This window comes from Somniosus microcephalus, chromosome 4, assembly GCF_052327205.1.
Source record: "Somniosus microcephalus isolate GS21.2 chromosome 4, FLI_Smic_1.0, whole genome shotgun sequence".
Taxonomy (NCBI): Eukaryota; Metazoa; Chordata; class Chondrichthyes; order Squaliformes; family Somniosidae; genus Somniosus; species Somniosus microcephalus.
The window spans coordinates 335,281,281-335,302,820 of record NC_140990.1 but is presented as its reverse complement, the minus strand read 5'-3'; the positions used below and the strand labels follow the sequence as shown (position 1 = coordinate 335,302,820).

Sequence of the window (21,540 nt, the reverse complement as noted above, 5' to 3'; positions counted from 1 at the left end):
GGGTGGAGGTGGAGGTGGTGGTGGAGGTGGGGTGGGGTGGTGGGTGGGTGAGAGAAAAGCTCGGCTGTCACCGCACGGTATGGATGTTAACGGGGTGTCCGTACAGAATTGGGTTGTTCAGGCAAACGAAGCCACTTCAGCTGGCTTCTAATCAGACAGATGATGCCTGAATCTTTGGGGGATTAAGTACAGGGGGCTCAGACTTAGCACGTTCAAAAAAAATTACATCAAGCAAAGCCCAATTACATCTGAGATAGTATGTGAGGTTCAACGCATCTCATCTGAAGTGGCTGTAAAGTAAATTACAGACCCCTGTCAACTCTTCCTTGCTTCTGCCCATACTTCAGATGATGACTACCCTTTGGTTATTGAAACTGCTGAAGCAGAACCAAATGTATTAGAATCCCCCAGCTTTTCATTTATCATACAATCTCCTGCTTTGATAGTTCAGTAAACTCTGCTCAGCTCAGCATTAACGTTTACCTGTCAAAGTACAAACCATGTTCAGAGACTGACAGCCCTCTTAATCATGAACAGCAGCTCAATCAGTCTTTACATAAGGTTCGAAAAATTAAGCATTATAGTTCTGCAATATGAGAGTTGGGTATATGGTACAAAAGGCTGAATATTCCTATATTTGTTCGGCCCAATTCTGATATGGTTCAAAATCTCACAGTACGGGGCCAAACATGCTGACATCAGATAATAAGATAAGTCATGAAGTGAAAGGAGAGGGTAAAGGCTTCAGTGAGAAAAATCAGTCTATTCTGTGTCAAATAAATTGTACTGACCCGATACTGAATTTCACAATTTCTGATGAATAAATAAAAGTTATTGTTGGATTCATATTTTCTGCCACACTCTTGACTCTCACACAGGCCAAGCCTCCTCTGGAGGTTCAGCAGTCCAGACTGTATGAAACAAATTGGCACAGGCTTTGACAAGTCAGGGACTGGCCGCTTTACGGATCCGCAGAGCAGCCAGTATAATGGGCCTCTGTTCTGCTGCCCCAGCCACTGAGTGGGTACAAGCAAAACAGCTTTATTCAACTCGCAGCTGAAGTTAATGCACCATTAATAATGGTCAGAACGAATAACACAGGAGAATTACCCTCGTGGAAATGAGGAAAAAGGGGGCACTGAAGGTCTGGGAGAAGAAAACGGCTAGAACTGGGTCAAGAAAACATGACAGTTCAGTGGATCAGAGCAAACAGTGGCGTGGTGGAATTCAGCTCATCAGAGGTTACACACCAGCTGATTAACCGTTTCAGGGTAAACCTCTCCCAGTTACACTGTGTTATTAATCGTTTCAGGGTAAACCTCTCCCAGTTACACTGTGTTATCAACCGTTTCAGGGTAAACCTCTCCCAGTTACACTGTGTTACTAACCGTTTCAGGGTAAACCTCTCCCAGTTACACACTGTTATTAACCGTTTCAGGGTAAACCTCTCCCAGTTACACTGTTATTAACCGTTTCAGGGTAAACCTCTCTCAGTTACACTGTGTTATTAACTGTTTCAGGGTAAACCTCTCTCAGTTACACTGTTATTAACCGTTTCAGGGTAAACCTCTCCCAGTTACACTGTGTTATTAACCGTTTCAGGGTAAACCTCTCCCAGTTACACTGTGTTATTAACTGTTTCAGGGTAAACCTCTTCCAGTTACACTGTGTTATTAACCGTTTCAGGGTAAACCTCTCCCAGTTACACTGTGTTATTAACCGTTTCAGGGTAAACCTCTCCCAGTTACACTGTTATTAACCGTTTCAGGGTAAACCTCTCCCAGTTACACATTGTGTTATTAACCGTTTCAGGGTAAACCTCTCCCAGTTACACTGTGTTACTAACCGTTTCAGGGTAAACCTCTCCCAGTTACACTGTGTTATTAACCGTTTCAGGGTAAACCTCTCCCAGTTACACATTGTGTTATTAACCGTTTCAGGGTAAACCTCTCCCAGTTACACTGTTATTAACCGTTTCAGGGTAAACCTCTCCCAGTTACACTGTTATTAACCGTTTCAGGGTAAACCTCTCCCAGTTACACTGTGTTATTAACCGTTTCAGGGTAAACCTCTCCCAGTTACACATTGTGTTATTAACCGTTTCAGGGTAAACCTCTCCCAGTTACACTGTTATTAACCGTTTCAGGGTAAACCTCTCCCAGTTACACTGTGTTATTAACCATTTCAGGGTAAACCTCTCCCAGTTACACTGTGTTATTAACTGTTTCAGGGTAAACCTCTCCTAGTTACACACTATGTTCTTAAATGTTTCAGGGTAAACCTCTCTCAGTTACACTGTGTTATTAACTGTTTCAGGGTAAACCTCTCTCAGTTACACTGTGTTATTAACCATTTCAGGGTAAACCTCTCCCAGTTACACTGTAACTGTTTCAGGTAAACCTGTCCCAGTTACACTGTGTTATTAACCGTTTCAGGGTAAACATCACCCAGTTACACTGTAACTGTTTCAGGTAAACCTGTCCCAGTTACACTGTGTTATTAACCGTTTCAGGGTAAACCTCTCCCAGTTACACTGTGTTATTAACCGTTTCAGGGTAAACCTCACCCAGTTACACTGTGTTATTAACCATTTCAGGTTAAACCTCTCCCAGTTACACTGTGTTATTAACCGTTTCAGGGTAAACCTCTCTCAGTTCCACACTGTGTTATTAACTGTTTCAGGTAAACCTCTCTCAGTTACACACTGTGTGCTTAACTGTTTCAAGCTGAATCTCCCTCAGCTGGCAGTGGGTTGACTTTAGGCCAGGTTGTGTGCAGCTTCAATCAGTAGTGTGTACGGAGCCTGGACTGGACAATGGCAGCCCTTGTTGTGGGGAAATATGTTTTTGTTTATAAAAATACCACCTTAAAAGATTCAAATTTACATTTTTTTAAATGGACAAAATACTTTTGGATTATTAATATCAATTTGGGAAAAATAACAATGAAAGGTAAAGGCTTTCAGAATATGATTAATTTCAAATGCAGTAGCTGAAACTTTGTGTGTGGGGTGTGGCTGATTCGTGGCTATTTCCTACTATTGGTGATTGAGAATTATTATAAACCCTAGGGAACTACAGTCACTTTCAGATATCATCGAATCATTCGGCCCATTGTGCCTGTGCCGGCTCTTTGAAAGAGCTCTCCAAATAGTCCCACTCCCCCCAGCTCTTTCCCCGTAGCCCTGAAAATGTTTCCTTTTCAAGTATTTTATCCAATTCCTTTTCGAAAGTCACTACTGAATCTGCTTCCACCACCCTTTCAGTAAGTGCCATGCAGATCAGAACATAGAAACATAGAAGATAGGAGCAGGAGTAGGCCATTCGGCCCCTCGAGCCTGCTCCGCCATTCAATGAGATCATGGCTGATCATCCAAATTCAGTACCCTGTCCCTGCCTTCTCCCCATATCCCTTGATCCCTTTAGCCTTAAGAAATATATCCAACTCCTTTTTGAATATATTTAATGAACTGGCCTCCACCGCCCTCTGTGGTAGAGAATTCCACAGGTTCACCACTCTCTGGGTGAAGAAATCCCTCCTCATTTCAGTCCTAAATGGCTTACCCCTTATCCTTAGACTATGACCCCTGGTTCTGGACTCCCCGGCCATCATAAACATCCTTCCAGCATCTAGCCTGTCCAGGCCTGACAGAATTTTATAGGTTTCGATGAGATCCCCTCTCAATCTTCTAAACTCCAGTGAGTATAAACCCAATCGGCACAATCTCTCCTCGTACTCGCTGCGTAAAAAAATTATCTTCATCTCCCCTTGTTCTTTTGCCAATTACCTTAAATCTGAGTCCTCAGGTTACTGGCCTTCCAGCCAGTGTAAACAATTTCTTCTCATCTACCATTCATATATTAATTCTTAGAAGAGGGTGGAGTTGCTCTAATCTGAAAACTGCAATGAAGACTCTGAGGGGGACGGAGTGGGGTGGGGGTGGGGTGGTTAACAATCGCTAGATTTACAGTAATGCAGATGTTCACAGCAGTACCTCTGGGGCTTTCACTACTGATCATGTCTGATCTAACATGATCAGCAATGCAATGGCTGCACAGTGCCACCAATAACGACACTGGGCGCACCTTCTCCAAACCCGGGGAACTTTACCAGCTAAACCACCACCGCAAAAACACATGCCCTCCCTGAGCTGCCAGCAATAACTGCTCAGAAAGCAACATTTTTGACAAGAACAAAACTTCAATCAAAGCAATTTGTTGTTCTGAGTACTGGTGCCTTTACTTGAGGTCAATATAGCTTTGTACTGTTACCAAATAGGAACAGGAGTAGGCCACTCAGCCCCTCGAGCCTGTTCCGCCATTCAATTAGATCATGGCTGATCCGTATTTTAATTCCACCTAACCACCTTGGTTCCGTAACCCTCAATACCCTAGCCTAACAAAAATCTATCAATCTCACGTTTTGAAATTTTCAGTTGACCTGACCCCAACAGCTTTTTGGGGGGGGGGTGGGGGGAAGAGAGTTCCAGATTTCCACTACACTTTGTGGGGCAATTATACAAATATCTGCTAAAAATAAGCCTTTAGTTCCCACCATTTCAAAAAAGTATTTTATTATCTCGCCCTCTCAAAGTCTCCTGCAGCAGCCTGATGCAAATGAAATCTCCCAGTTTCCAAATCTATAGTAACTGCTTACCCAACAGCAGGATGGCCAGTCGTCTATTTGTGGGTCTCTTGTCCCTGGTATTTTTTCTATCCAAGAAAGCATTCGCCTTTTTTCTATCTCTCCGTCCACTCCTCCCCCTCCCCTTTCATCCAATAGCCAAGATTAAAGACTCATCCCGTGAGCAACCGCTCGGTTAAGTTGGCACTCCATTGGAATGTTGAAGCACAGGACCAACACAACGCTTCAGATTTTTAGCTCTAAACGGCATCACCTTTCGGGAGCTCCACACTCGCGTTCTGAATTCGGAAGCCCATTTATCAGACTCAGGTTTCCGAATGGTGCAAATCAGTTTGATTAACAGCCCGAGGTCATAGGTCAGTGAGCACCTGTCGCTGCGCTGACCTGAAGTGGGCAGAGGCAGAGTCCGAGGTCTAAAATGATTCAAACTGGCTGAATTCAGAAACAACTCTGAGGCTTCATACTTGCTAAAAATTATTCACCCTTTCACACAAAAAGCCGATCTATTGACCTGAGGGATGAATCAAAGAAAAGCAAACCCAGTAAAACAGCTGGCTGGCATCAAAGTGCTTTTCCTTTTTAAACCATACTTTGCTTTGTGTGAGTGACAGCGTTTGTTAATCAAAAAGATGGGTTTCGGTAATGCTTTACATTACAGTCACGATCGTCAACTCACCACACTGATGTAAAAATTATTAAAAAGTAATTTTCCTAACACTCACACTGAAAATGAGCAATTGAAAAATGGATTGACTAGTTCTAGCAGGTGACCTGTTTTGGTTTTCTCAAAGGTTTAATTATTTCAATTGCTGGTTTAGAGCTGGGCGTGCCTGAGCTCCAGTTGTCACAGGTACAGATTTACCTGCACATAAGAGTTTACCAGAGCCCTGTATGCAATCACTTGTCTTTCCCGGTTTGGGGCAATTCAGTTCCTTTACGCTGCGGAGTGGGTTTGGAGCACTGGAACAGCTGCACATGGGCAAGATATCCATGCGGACATTTGTTCAAAGGCCACATTTGTGTTGCTGTCCATGGATCATTGAGAATTTGTCAGTGGAACGTTTGTACGGCTTAGCGATCCACAGAAATGGCCTGCACATTTATGCTGGCTGGTACTGATGCTTTCCCTCTGGAGTGAAACCACCTCTGTGGGCAAGTTAGTTGGGGTGAGAATGAGCCACGCTGAAACCAATCTCTCAGACTCTCCACTTACAGCCATCTACCAGTCATTTTTCTCACCAAGAAAAATCATCAGCCTCATTGCATGACCACAATTTTCGCTTTGGCCAAAGATAACAAATCACAAATAACAACAGAAAACGCTGGAAAAACTCAGCAGGCCAGGCAACATCCGTGGAGAGAGAAACAGAGTCAACGCTTCGGGTCAAAACCCTTCGTCAGGACTGAGGAAAAAAGGCAGGAAATGAAACAGATTAAAAGGCAGAAAAAAAAGGAAAAGGCACAAACCAAAAGTGTGGATAAAAAATATAAAAATATTTTTTAAATATTTTTTATCCACACTTTTGGTTTGTGACTTTTCATTTTCCCCTCTCTCTCCCACATGGCAACTGTCTCTCACTCTGCCAGCGCATTTCACACTTCATCTAGAGCCATTGTTTGTCTCTTTACCTGTCCTATTACCATCTCGTCTCACCTTGAATATCTCTTAATGTCTCTTCTTTCATCCCCGCCCCCCTTTCCCAGCCCCCAAACTGCCTTTTAATCTGTTTCATTTCCTGCCTTTTTTCCTCAGTTCTGACGAAGGGTTTCGACCCAAAACGTTAACTCTGTTTCTCTCTCCACGGATGTTGCCTGGCCTGCTGAGTTTTTCCAGCGTTTTCTGTTGTTATTTCGGGTTTCCAGCATCTGCAGTATTTTGCTATCGATAACAAATCACAGCTTGTCGGAGGTGCATATAAAGGAACGACAGACTGCATATAGCTAGGGCTAAATTGTGAGGACTAGGCTCGAGTTCCCTTGAGTACAGAAGATTAGAGGGTAATATAATAGAGGTGTTTAAAATGATTAAAGGATTTGATAGGATAGGTAGAGAGAAACTATTTCCTCTGGTGGGGGGTGTCCAGTACAAGGGGGCATCACCTTAAAATTAGAGCTAAACCGTTTAGGGGTGATGTCAGGAAGCACTTCTTCACACAAACGGTGGTGAAAATCTGAAACTCTCCCTCAGTAAACCGCCGAGGCAAGGGGTCAATTGAAAATTCCAAAACTGAGATTGATAGGTTTTTGTTAGGCAAGGGTATTAAGGGATATGGAACCAAGGCGAGTGGGTGGAGTTAAGGTACAGATCAGCCATGATCTAACTGAATGGAGAAACAGGCTCGAGGGGCTGAATGGCCTACTCCTGTTCCTATGATCCTTCCTATTTTCTAACGTCTCTCTCAGAAACATCTCCTAGCTCTTCAGATAAACTATTCCGGTGGCATTTTAGTTTGGCTTACAGGAGACTGGCATTTGTGAGCTGGCTCCTGGCATTGATACTGTTAAATCTGGCCCCCTTATCCTGGCAGTAGAGCTTTCATGGGTGCTGCCTGCTGGCAGTCTCATGGACCTGGTCTCCTAGAATCTGAATTTAATGGCTCCACTATAAAAGCAGCTAAAGAAGAAATTGCTTTTCTAACTGCAGTGACTATTGTTACTGAGGCATATAGAAAGAAGGAGAGTTGCATTTATATAGCGCCTTTCATGGCCTCAGGATGTCCTAAAGCAGGTTACAGCCAATGAAGCACGTTTGAAGTGTCGTCACTGTTGTAATGTAGGAAATGGACAGCAAGATCCCCCAACAGTTAGGTGATAATGACCAGATAATCTGTTTCAGTGATATTGGTTGAGGGATAAATATTGGCCAGGACACCGGGGGGGAACTTCTTTACATTATGTTTGCACCAGCCTGACGCAACTAAAACCTCCCAATATCCAAACCCAGGCCAACGCTGAAAGCAAGAAAATGCCTGCGCTTGCCATTTGGTCTGAAAACGGGTGCAGGCATGGCGAAGGTGCGTGAGCTGCAGCTCTTGAGTAACCTGGGCCTCGGTCAAACCAAGACAAGCACTATTAAGTTGCTTCTACATTTGGCACTTGTATTGTTCGTATCACGGGAGAGTGACGTCCACGCTCGAATTCCCCACACTGACATTGCTAAAAGCAGCTCCTCCTACTGCCATCAGGGGCTAGTTTTAGCAATGTAAACACGGAGGGCTGAGTTCGCTCCCTCGCGATGCAAACTAAACAGGCGCCAAGCGCAACAGTGCTTACATGGGCAGCTCACTGGTTACTTATCCCACTGCCCGAGCCACACACCTCCTGACTTTTAAAATGCTATTCATCTAGAAAGCACTCCTGTGTTATATTATAAATAGGCTGCAAGCTGGCAGACAATAACGTAGAATCAAATTCCAATGCAAGTAAGAACGCGTGCCGAGGGGATGAACCAACTTAACCGTGTTTCGCGCTTAACCATAAACAAACCTCATGGTTTACTGAAGTTGTCACACCACCAGTTCTACTCAGCATGATAGGTCCTGTATCAAACACTGCAGATTTCAAACTGACCTGGTTCAAGAATTACTGCATCAAACATTTTATTTTAGGACTGATGATAGAGTTAAGAATTAGATACCTTACAAAATTTTGCCTCATTTTGCAACTGAGTTTTAAGGTAGACACTACAAACCTTCCTGCAAACATTCTTCATTTTAGGATTAATCCAAGAGTGAGCCAGTACAAATCCTACCGCAAACATTCCTCATTTTAGGGTTGACCCTTCAAGTAGCCGATATAGACCTCATAGCAAACATTCTTCATTTTAGGGTTGACCCTACAAGCAGAGGTGACAGTCTATAGTAAACATTCCACTTTTTTTTTAGGAGTTCCGTTAATACAGAATCTAAAACACTCTTGTTGGCCAAATAGATTCCGATCTGCGAAAAATGAAGTACAACAGGAGTTTGCATAAACCTCTTCCAACTTATTTCTTCGCTGTGTTTACTTTAAACCATCAAGAGCGAGAGAAACGTAAACAGAGAAAAATGCCATCAATTTCCTTGAATTGCATTTTAATTTTATTTTGCATTTAAATAAATCCCCTCTGTGGTAACTTCTAAATCAGCAAAAGAGAAAAAAAAATTCCTGACAATAAGGGATCTTCTCAGCGGCCTCTTTAAAACACAAGGCAGCGCAGGCTGTCCACGGTGGGTTCGCAGATCCTGCAATCAGGGGGATTGACGGAGCAGGCTTAGTTCATCACCCAGACAGCTCCATTGTTCTGGCTCATAAAGATGAACAAAAGTAAAGCACTCTCATGGGTTCAAGGGTTACATTTACCTGATTTACCAGGGCAAATCCCCCATGGCATTTGCAAATGGAATGCGGTGCACCGGCAGTCAGGAAGAGCCGTCTTAGGGGCGGCTGCAGTTGCTGCGAGCGAGCGAGCGACCGCAAAACTTTTGAAAAAGGTGACCTTTTATGTTGCGCACATCAGCAGCCTGTACTCTTTCTGCTTCAAAAGATGACAAGAGCCTATTTGAAATTAGCCTTGTTGCTTTTCATTCCCTCTTTGCAATGGGGGGGGAGGGGGGTCAGCACCTATATCACAATAAGTGGATAAGATCAGTATATCCCCCCCCCCCACTCCCGCACCACCCCCGCCACCAGCATTTCTGCAATAAACACACGATTTGCTGGTGTCCTATACTTCAACCTTGTCAGGAAGTAGCCAGGCAATAATAATATCCTACGGGGCAGCCTCTTAGCGCAATTTAAAAGCTTTTCTGGCTCAATTGAGGAATAGAGGAAATGAGACCCATACAGGAAATTCCTGCAGAATAAACTGGCATCTGACCTAACAATACATGAAATGGCTACATGCACCAGGTCAGTTTCAGTGACAAAGAACATCAAGGTACCTTTGCACGGACCCTGGCTGTTCCTGTAACCAGCTATCAGAATGCAACAATGACAGGGACAAGGGATTGTTTTACAATGGATTCCCCTTGCTGTTTAAAAGCTGCTACAAACTAAACTACCTCATTTCCCCCAACAAGAAAAAATACAGAAATTTCGGCTGCTTTTCGTTCTCTGATATTGGGTGAGTTTTGTGCTTCTCGAGGTGAGGGATTGTCAAGTGCTGAAAATGGAAGACTTTTCTCAGCTTTTAGAACAACAACAGCAACGTGTATTTATATAGCGCCTTTAACATAGTAAAACATCCCAACGCACTTTACAGGAGCGATTATCAAACAAAATTTGACACTGAGCCATATAAGGAGATACCGGGACAGGTGACCAAAACCCCGGTCAAAGAGGTAGGTTTTAAGGAGCGTCACAAAGGAGGTGAGGTAGCGAGGCAGAGAGGCTTAGGGAGAAATTACAGAGGTTAGGGCCCAGGCAGCTGAAAGTACGACCACCGATGGTGGAGCGATTAAAAATCGGGGCAGCGCAAGAGGCCAGAGTTGGCGGAGCACAGAGATCTCGGAGGGTTGTAGAGCTGGAGGCGGTTGCAAAGATAAGGAGCGGCAAGGATATGGAGGGATTTGAAAACAAGGATGAGAAGTTTATTCTCAGCATCAAAGCACGCCCAGGTCAGGTACATTATGGATAAATGCAGAGTAATGCTCCCTCTGCTCTGTGGTGTCAGCCATGGCTCAGTTAGTAGCACCCTCGCCTCTGAACCAGAAGGCTGTGGGTTCATGTCTCACTCCAGAGACTTGAGCACATAACCTAGGCTAACGCTCCAGTGCTGTACTGAGGGAGTGCTACAGTGTTGAAGGTGCCATCTCCATCTTTTGGATGAGACATTAAACTGAGGCCCCGTCTGTACCCTCAGGTGAACGTAAAGGATCCCATGGCAGTAATCGAAGAGAAGCAAGGGAGGTCTCCCGGTGTTCTGATCAACATTTATCCCTCAACCAACATCACTAAAAACAGATTATCTGGTCATTATCACATTGCTGTTTGTGGGACCTTGCTATCTGCAAATTGGCTGCTGCATTTCCTATATTACAATAGTGGCTCCACTTCAACAAAAACAAGTACTTAATTGGTTGTAAAGCACTTTGGAACATCCTGCGATTGTTAAAGGTGCTATATAAATGTAAGTCTTTCTTTCCTTTTTTACCTCAATCCTACCCTAAGAATAGCGCTCCCCACTGTAAGAGTGTGAATTCTTTCACTTCCCACATCACTTACCCTGAGTCTGAGTGGCAATTGATGCTGAATTAGGAGTAGTTTTGTGCTTAAGACCTCTGACTGCAAAACCATCCAAGATCATTTCACATAGGATGCTTAGATCCAACAAGCAGTGGAAGCTTTCATCCCATTGGGCAGGGCTGGATCCAAACAATGAACAGCCTGCTAGCTCACTGTACCACAAGGTCCTCCCAGCCTCAGGGTGCCCTGACTTATTTTTCAATGAACTGTTAACATGGACCTTTGTCACTACAGAGGGTGCATGAATGAAGGGCTAATCAGTGGGTAACACACTCGCCTCTGAGTCAGAAGGTTGTGGGTTCAAGTCCCACTCCAGGGACTTGAGCACATAAAGCTAGACTGACACTCCCGTGCAGTGCTGAGGGAGTGCTGCACTGTCAGAGGTGCCGTCTTTCAGATGAGACGTTAAACTGAGGCCCTTTCTGCCCTCTCAGGTGGAAGTAAAAGATCCCATGGCACTATTTCGAAGAAGAGCAGGGGAGTTATCCCCAATGTCCTGGCCAATATTTATCCCTCAACCAACATAACAAAAACAGATGATCTGGTCATTATCACATTACTGTTTGTGGGACCTTGCTGTGCGCAAATTGGCTGCCGCGTTTCCTACATTACAACAGTGACCACACTTCAAAAGCAAATTGGCTGTAAAGCGCTTTGAGACGTCCGGTGGTTGCGAAAGGCGCTGTAGAAGTGTAAGTCTTTCTTTCTTTCTTTTCACCTCAATTTGTATATTGAAGCAGTCTCCCGCTGGAAGCAGGTGGGAAACTTGTTGAACGCCTGCAGAAAATTGGGAGGGGCTTCCAATTACTAACGCACATTCTTGATTTATATGAAATGGCCATAGATTTTCTTATGCACTGTGGATGGTGAGCAGAAACTGCCACGTAGCTGGTGGCAGATTACCACTCAACGCTAAGGAGGCAGGAAGATCACTACCGCCTGGAGAAACATCAAAGCTCCACCATCCGCTTTGCTTCTTGTCCCCTCATCATTCAGCATTGATGACTAAACGCTTCTTAAAAAAAAATGTAACCAGCGATTTCATAATGATGGACACAGTTCGCATCCCACTGAACCTCAGGTTATTTACTGTGGTGAAGTGGGAAGGAAGCGAATCTGTTCTCGCAAAGAAGATCTTTTAACAGCTTTTATTCTGAAAAGAAAGTTTCAACCAAACCACCAGGCAGAATAATACTCCCTGCAACCCACATGGGAGTCTGCCGCAGACACCTCCTTATGTAAATATTTGTCTGTTCTTCAGGAAGGTAGCAGCGCACATCTAGTTTTATTATAGTATGTTTGCGAATCATCAGCGTTAATGCCCTTGGCATAATATGCTCAAAGGAGCAGTTTATATGATAGATGTATTTACATTGCCAGCTACTTAAATTTAAAAAAAGAAAAGGCACAACAGGGTGCCGTGGTTCTTGTGGTGCCAGGTTGGTGTTTAAAGATTGGCAATGACATAACACACCCCACCTCCACCTCCACCTGTCCCTCTCTCAAGTGTGTGTCTTGGGGCAGGGGGTGCGAAGAGGCAATGAAGTGGAGGAAATAAAAGCATAGTTGACCCCATAGTGCATTGTGCTGGAGTTCTAGCATGGTGATAAGCATAGAAATGTCCACTGGACGATATTAATACTTAACACCTTCATATGACATTTCTCTGTCCATGATTTCAGCAGAAGCGTTCAGGCTTCGGCTGATAAGTGGCAGGTAACATTCGTGCCACAGAAGTGCCAGGCAATGACTATCTCCAACAAGCGAGAGTCTAACCTCTGCCCCTTGACATTCAACGGCATTACCATCGCCGAATCCCCCACCATCAACATCCTGGGGGTCACCATTGACCAGAAACTTAACTGGACCAGCCACATAAATACTGTGGCAACAAGAGCAGGTCAGAGGCTAGGTATTCTGCGGCGAGTGTCTCACTTCCGGACTCCCCAAAGCCGTTCTACCATCTACAAGGCACAAGTAAGGAGTGTGATGGAATACTCTCCACTTGCCTGGATGAGTGCAGCTCCAACAACACTCAAGAAGCTCGACACCATCCAGGACAAAACAGCCCGCTTGATTGACACCCCATCCACCACCTTAAACATTCACTCCCTCCACCACCGGCGTACCGTGGCTGCAGTGTGTACCATCTACAAGATGCACTGCAGCAACTCGCCAAGGTTTCTTCGGCAGCACCTCCAAAATCCGCGACCTCTTCCAGCTAGAAGGACAAGGGCAGCGGGTGCATGGGAACACCACCACCTCCAAGTTCCCCTCCAAGTCACACACCATCCTGACTTAGAAGTATATCGTCGATCCTACATCGTCGCTGGGTCAAAACCCTGGAACTCCCTCCCGAACAGCACTGTGGGAGTACCATCACCACATGGGCTGCAGCGGTTCAAGAAGGCGGCTCACCACCACCTTCTCAAGGGCAACTAGGGATGGGCAATAAATGCTGGCCTTGCCAGCGACGCCCACATCCCATGAACGAATAAAAAATAAATAAACCCACTTAAAATAATAACTGACTGGAATTTATTTCCCTTGACAAGAGAGTTGGGGAAAAATGAAGCAGACTCCAAGCAAAAGCAGTTCATCTTGTGTCAATTAACCCCTTTGGCAAAGAGCTGGAGATACCTTCGGTTTAGGAATGGGATTGACGGCTATAAAGGCTAAGCATAGACAGAGATGATCAAACACTACATGGGACTCAATAGCTTCTGAATTGGTAGGATTGGGGAAATGTTACTTACATTTATTATTTACATTTAAGTCTTACAGCACAGAAGGAAGCCATTCGGGCCTGGAATACTGCATACAGTTTTGGTGTCCATACTTAAGAAAGGACATACTTGCTCTCGAGTCAGTACAAAGAAGGTTCACTCGGTTAATCCCGGGGATGAGGGGATGGACATATGAGGAGAGGTTGAGTAGATTGGGACTCTACTCATTGGAGTTCAGAAGAATGAGAGGCGATCTTATTGAAACATATAAGATTGTGAAGGGGTTGGATCGGGTGGATGCGGGGAGGATGTTCCCGATGATGGGTGAAACTAGAACTAGGGGGCATAGTCTTAGAATAAGGGGCTGCTCTTTCAAAACTGAGATGAGGATGAACTACTTCACTCAGAGGGTGGTAGGTCCATGGAATATGCTGCCCCAAAAAGCTGTAGAAGCTACATCATTACATAAATTTAAAACAGAAATAGACAGTTTCCTAGAAGTAAAGGGAATTAAGGGTTACGGGGAGGAATTTGGACATGAGTCTAGGTTCGGATCGGTCATGGCCCTGTGGGTAGCGGAGCGGGCCCAGGGGCCGTGTAGCCTGATCCTGCTCCTATTTCGTGTGTCTAATTCTGTTAGATTCAGGAGATGGTTCTGTGATAGTGGATTGGCGGTTAGGATCAGATCAGCCATGATCTTATTGAATGGCGGAGCAGGCTCGAGGGGCCGATTGGCCTACTCCTGCTCCTATTTCTTATGTTCTTATGTTCTTATCGTGCCTGTGCCGGCTCTTTGAAAGAGCTCTCCAATTAGTCCCGTTCCCACAGCCCTGCAATTTTCTCCCCTTCAAGTATTTATCCAATTCCCTTTTGAAAGCTACTGCTCACTCAATCTGTTTCCACCAACCTTTCAAGCAGTGCATTCCAGATCATAACAGCTTGCTGTGTAAAAACATTTCTCCTCAGCTCACCGAAATAACAACAGAAAATGCTGGAAAAACTCAGCAGGTCAGGCAACATCCGTGGAGGGAAATTTGAGTTGACGTTTCGGGTCGAACCCTTCTTCAAAACTGGAAAGAAAATAAAAAGATCGAAGGCAGGGCTGCGATCGGACAAAAGAAGTGAAAGAGACAAAAGAAGTAGAAGAGACAATAAAAGGTATTCGAAGCCAGACGAGATGGTAATAGGCTGAGATTAGGTGTGAAGTGTACTTGCAGGGCAAGAGATAGCTGCCAGGTGTGAGAGTGAAACAAAAGGAAAGTGGGGGGGTGGGGGGGGGGGAAAGGAGTGGAAAAATTACAAGTAAAAAAGTGATAGGGGCCGAGGTTATGATCTGAAATTGTTAAACTCGATATTGAGTCCGGAAGGCTGCAGAGTGCCTAATCGGAAGATGAGGTACTGTTCCTCGCGTTTACGTTGAGCTTCCGTGGAACAATACAAGAGGCCAAGGACGGTGAGGTCCGAGTGGGAATGGAGCGGTGAATTAAAGTGACAGGCGACCGGAAGCTCGGGGTCACCCTTACGGACTGAACGGAGGCTCACCGCTGGCTCTTTTGCCAATGACCTTAAATCTGTGTCCTCTAGTTTGTGCCTTCCTGCCACTGGAAACAGTTTCTCCTTATTTACTCTCTCAAAACCTTTCATAATTTTGAATGCCTCGATCAAATCATCCCTTGGGGATGTTCCTGGCCACACAGGTGGATCGCTATTGTATGGTGTTGCTCCAATATTTTTGGGGTTGAAGAAATATTTGTAGAGAACGTTCCCTCAGGAGATAGAAACCATGAGGGTAATTTTAACCTAACCCTGCCAGGCAGGGAAACCGACCAGATCATGCGGAATGGGCCGGTTTACACCTCACCCGAACTTTCTCTCCAGTGCCAATACTGAGAGCCTGGAATGGGTAAGTGCTCACAGTGAGAGGGTGCTCCATCCTAAAGAGCACACACATTGTAAACTTGCAGCAAAAGGCCAAAATCACAGCACCAAATGAAACGAGCATTCCCTGGTGGGCCAACGCAGCTGCCGAATTTTCATACTGAGCTATTCCTGGGCCTATCCCTTAAACGTCCCTTTAGGCATCAACACCCCTCAAAATTTGCTTTGCTCACAAACAACAAATAACTTCAATTCCACAAAACAAACTATAAGCTAGCTACCCAGAGTTTCTTAATGCTTCTCATACAACATTAATTAGAACTGGTCAACCATGGAATGCTATAATTGCACAGACCATCATCTTCCACTTAGGCCTTTTAATGCCGTTAATGTAATGACAGGCCCATCCGGCTAATAATCAGCACGCACAAACAAATCACTCTCAATGGGCAAAATGTGCAATTTATTACTGTAGAGTTTGAAATGTCTGTAAAAATGCCACATGTTGTGATGTATGCCAACCCGGGTTAGGGAGATTTATTGAAGCTTTCTCTTCAAAGTTTATAGCAGGATAAAGGTTTGTTGGAAGGAGCTTTTCCATTCTCTTTTGTGTCTGTTGGCAATGTACAAACGGTTCCTTGTCCGAGTGAGACGTTCTCTGCGTTTATCTTTGTGCGTTTCAGCTGCTGGTTAAATAAATCCTGTGGTGTATGTAACCTGTTCCACCTTAAGAGAACTTAAGCCTGTTCCACCTTAAGAGATGTACTACTTTCTCTGGCTGCTGTACACGTAATACCGGTGGTGACCGCCGGTATATAAGCACTGTGTAGTAATATTGTATTTTAGTATAGTCCTGACCTCCAACCAGTAAAGACCTGTTGAACTTTAATCTTGTAGTCTGTTAGTAATTACAACTAGAACACACAGACTTAACAGTGGCGACGAGTCCGATTCTTACCCTGCGGCAGTTTATATCCACGGCGGCTTCGTCCACAGAACGGACGTCGAAGAGAGGCTTCCACCCTCATCACCCTGCTGGAAGACACGGCGCACGGCAGACATCGAGAAACCAGAGTGCAGAAGACATCCTGAACTCGAAGCCTCCATCAGCAGCTGTCAGCTATCTTCTTTCTTCCTCGGTGGTGGGTAAGCCGGGCAGCGATGCGACCAGAAAGTCGGCCGCGTTGGCTGTACAGACGGGGAGGGAAGACGGAGGAATAAGGGCGGTGAGATCGATCGCGACCGGAGATAAGGGCCGGGCCGCATTCGGGCCGAAAGGCGCAGCGCGGGGACATCGATCGCGGCTGGTGATAAGGGCCGGGCCGCATTCGGGCTAAAAAGGCGCAGCGTCTGGGGCAACTGAAGGCGCGAGAGCCGCGGTGAAGCGGAGACAGCGTCGGGGGACGGGTGAAGACCGCCAAGCGCGGGAAAACCGCCATTTTGTAGGCGGAGGACGAAGACAAGAGCGGAAAGCTGCCATCTTGGATAAAAATTAAAATAAATTAAATTGCAACGATGCCTAAACATGGGAACATTAATACCTTTGATAGCGACATCGAAGATTGGGCCATGTATGTAGAACGCATACAAAATTATTGTAAAGCAAATAAAATTCCAGATGAAGAGAAAGCACTAACATTATTAAACTTAATGGGTGCGAAGACATACGGGCAATTGAAACACCTTTTATCACCAGATGAACCGGCAGATAAGACGTTCGAGGAGATTGTTACTGTCCTGAAAAATCATCTAAACCCCACGCCGCTGATGCTAGCGGAACGATTTAAATTTTACAGCAGAAGGCAGCTGAAGGATGAAAGCAATGCTGAATATTTAATGGAATTGCGTAAACTAGCAAAGTACTGTCAGTTTAGAACGAGACTGACAGAGGTGCTACGAGATAAATTTGTGTGTGGTTTATTAAAAGAAGATACACAAAAGCGACTGCTCGAGGAGAATGAGCTGACGCTTGAGAAAGCGGTCACCATGGCAGCAGCACACGAAGCCGCAGTGAGAGGCACGGCAGTAATGCAGCTACGGTCACCGGAACTCAGTGCAAATAAATTGGGTTTGAGTACTGTAAAATGTTATCGTTGTAGAAAGACAACGCACGATCAGAACCAGTGTTGGTTTAAAAACCAAGAATGCAGAACGTGTGGCAGGCTTGGCCACATAGCTAAAGTATGCCGGTCAGGAAAGAAGACCAGCAACAAAAAGTCACCACAAGGAAAATACATAAAGGTACACAAGGTGACAAAGAACAGTTCGACCGAACAGAAGTCAGATTCAGACGCTAGCAGTAATGAACTGGGTAGCTTAAGAGTACACAACGTTGGTAAGGATGCAGATCTCCAGACAATTTGGGTCACCCTTCAGATAGCAGGAGTCCAAGTAAAGATGGAATTGGACACTGGATCGGCATTGACGGTCATGAATAAGAAAGATTACAAAAGGTTATTCCAACATATTCCCCTACGGGATACGGAGATTATATTGAAAACATACACGGGGCAAAGAGTGTACCCCATCGGAAAGATAGAGGTAAAAGTGGTCCACAAGGGCGAAGAAAGCCAAGTAATGGACTTATATGTGCTACCTGAAGGAGGTCCACCACTACTGGGACGGGAGTGGATTAGGAAAATGAATATGGACTGGCACTCCTTGAAGGCACTAACGGTAGATTCCGGGGAAACAGATGTCAAACCTAAACAATTGTCCAAAATATTGGATGATGCTAAAGAGGTGTTCCAGCAGGGACTGGGAACACTGAGAGGAATTACGGCAAACATCAAGATTGATGAACATGCACACCCAAATTTTTTTAAAGCCAGACCGGTACCCTATGCAATACGACCTACTGTAGAAGCGGAACTGGAAGCGCTAGAACGTTCAGGTGTACTGTCTAAGGTAGATTGGAGTGAGTGGGCTACGCCCATTGTTCCCGTTATGAAACGTCCTTCGAGCAACAAGCCAGGAGAACCAGGGAAGGTTCGCATCTGTGGAGATTTCAAAATCACCGTTAATCCGGTGCTTCACATGGTGCAGTATCCGCTTCCGCGGATTGAAGATATTTTTGCTTCGTTGTCTGGCGGGAAACACTTCACCAAGATAGACCTGGCGCAGGCGTACTTGCAGATGGAGGTTGAAGAAGAGTCACGCCAATACCTCACGATCAACACGCATCGAGGTTTGTACCGGTACAATAGGCTGGTTTTTGGAGTGGCATCGGCTCCAGCAATTTGGCAGAGGGCCATGGAGCAGGTATTACAGGGAATTCCAGGCACACAATGTTACCTGGACGATATTCTGATTACAGGTGATGGTGATGAAGAACACCTCGCAAACTTGGAACTGGTGCTCAACAGACTGAAAGAGTATGGACTTCGAGTTAATCGGCAGAAATGTGAGTTCTTCCAGAAGCGGATCTCGTACTGTGGTCATGTCATTGACCGGGAGGGGCTTCATAAGTCTCCTGACAAGATAGAGGCAGTTGTAAAGGCTCCCGCTCCGGATAATGTCTCTCAGTTGAGGTCGTTTCTAGGATTGATTAACTATTACCATAAATTTCTACCAAATCTATCCACGGTACTGCACCCGCTAAACGCTCTTTTACAGAAGGGGGTACCATGGGAATGGAGCGAAAACTGTAGGAAGGCATTTCGCAAAAGCAAAGAATTGATCACCTCAGAGGAAGTGTTGGCTCACTTCAACCCGACACTGCCTATTCGGTTGGCTTGTGATGCTTCTCCATATGGTATTGGGGCAGTACTCTCACACAAGTTGCCAAATGGCACGGAAAGGCCAGTCGCGTTTGCATCCAGGTCATTGACCTCCGCTGAGCGCAACTATGCGCAGATCGATAGGGAGGCTCTCAGCCTTGTATGGGGAGTGAAGAAGTTTAATCATTACCTGCAGGGCCAAAAATTCACACTTCTGACAGACCATCAGCCGTTGGTATCCATTTTTAACCTAAGAAGGGTGTTTCAGTGATGACAGCACAGCGTCTCCAGAGATGGTCCCTTTTCCTAGGGGCACATCAATATCAAATAGAATTCAAAGGTACGAAGCAGCATGGCAATGCTAATGGGCTGTCGCGCCTGCCACTACCTGAAGAAGAAGAAACGACGAAAGTTGACCCTGTTGAGTTATTTCATTCAACCATCATCGAGTGTTTACCAGTCACCAATGCAAGTATTGAAAGAGAAACCAGGAACGACCCGACACTGTCCAGAGTCTACGAGGTGACAGTGAAAGGATGGCCAACACGTGGTGATCCTCTGTTACCGGCATTCTCGGCAAGGCGAGACCAGCTGTCCGTCTGCCATGGTACTTTGATGTACGGGACAAGAGTGATTATTCCTCCCAAGTTAAGGGAAAGAGTTCTAAAAGAACTGCATGAAGGTCATCTGGGGGGAGTTAAGATGAAAAGTCTTGCTAGGGCTTATGTATGGTGGCCGGGTATTGACCAACAGATAGAGGAGTTGATGAAAAGCTGCGCGGGGTGCCAAAAAGTGCAAAATGCACCTCCGATCGCACCACTACACCCATGGGAATGGCCTTCAGCCCCATGGCAACGCGTACATATCGACTTTGCTGGTCCATTCATGGACTCCATGTTCCTAATTGCGGTGGACGCACATTCCAAATGGCCAGAAGTGATCAAGATGAATACCACTACTTCAGAAAAGACAACTGCGGTGTTAAGAACAATATTCGCAAGGAACGGATTGCCAGAACAGATCTGTTCGGACAACGGACCACAGTTCGTGTCGGAAGAATTCCAAAAATTCTTAAAGAAGAATGGGGTGAAACATTATACCTCTGCCCCATATCATCCGGCGACAAACGGGTTGGCCGAGAGATTTGTCCAAACATTCAAAAAGGCAATAAAGGCCATGAACGATGATCAGATTCCGCTACAGCACAAGGTGGACAATTTCCTAATGGCATATCGAAACGCCGCTCATGCAGTGGCTAACCAAAGTCCTGCCATGATGTTTTATAACAGGAGGTTGCGGTCCAGGTTGGACTTGTTAAAACCAAATGTGCGGAGGGAAGTGGAAAACAAACAGTTCCGGCATATTAATAACAAGACCACTCGAAGTTTCGACGTAGGACAACCAGTGTTGGCAAGGGGCTATGGAAACGAAAAACGGCAGTCCGGAACAATTCGGGCCAGACAAGGACCTCTAATGTACACAGTAGATATTGGTAACAATGTGATAAGGCGTCATGCGGCTCAACTGGTAGAATCGAGAGCAAGGGTCGAACCCATGGTTGCGACAGAGACAACTGTGGAAGACGTTAATGAACCTGAAGCATCTACCTCGGCAGGGAATGTACCTGATGATGATAACACCCAATGCATGGGAGACCAACTAGAGGAGTCACCTCAGCAACAGGAATCAGAGACCACTGAAAGGCGTTATCCAAACCGAATCAGAAGGCCTCCTGAGAGACTGAACCTTTGAACTGTTTATACCTGAAGTTATATATGTTATTATGTTATGTTAAATGGGGATATGACTGTTAAGCTAAAAAGGGAGGATTGTGGTGTATGTAACCTGTTCCACCTTAAGAGAACTTAAGCCTGTTCCACCTTAAGAGATGTACTACTTTCTCTGGCTGCTGTATACGTAATACCGGTGGTGACCACCGGTATATAAGCACTGTGTAGTAATATTGTATTTTAGTATAGTCCTGACCTCCAACCAGTAAAGACCTGTTGAACTTTAATCTTGTAGTCTGTGTTAGTAATTACAACTAGAACACACAGACTTAACAAATCCGAGACCCAACAAGCGAAGGACAAGGTGGCCAGGCTGCCATTTTACGGAGGACGTGGGGTGAAGTGCTGTACCAACTGGGCAAGGCTCGAAGCAGGAGCAGAAATTCAGATAGGGCATCTGCTGCTGCCCTCTAACGAGGGCATGACTTTTAAGATTGATTTCTTAAAAATTAAATTAAGAGTGTCTTTTCTTTTAAAGAAGGCCCTTTACGATCTTCTCAGGGCAAACAGGGATGGACAATAAGTGCGGCCTTGCCAGCCTTGCGTACATACCGAGAT

The 21,540-nt window shown here is 45.2% G+C and overlaps 1 protein-coding gene across 2 annotated transcripts in view; it reads right to left on the bottom strand.

Annotated features, from left to right (window-relative positions):
* The window catches only part of gli2a (GLI family zinc finger 2a), a 463,484-nt gene that overhangs the window by 184,463 nt on the left and 257,481 nt on the right, over positions 1–21,540 (bottom strand). The gene's annotated exons all lie outside the window — the stretch shown is intronic.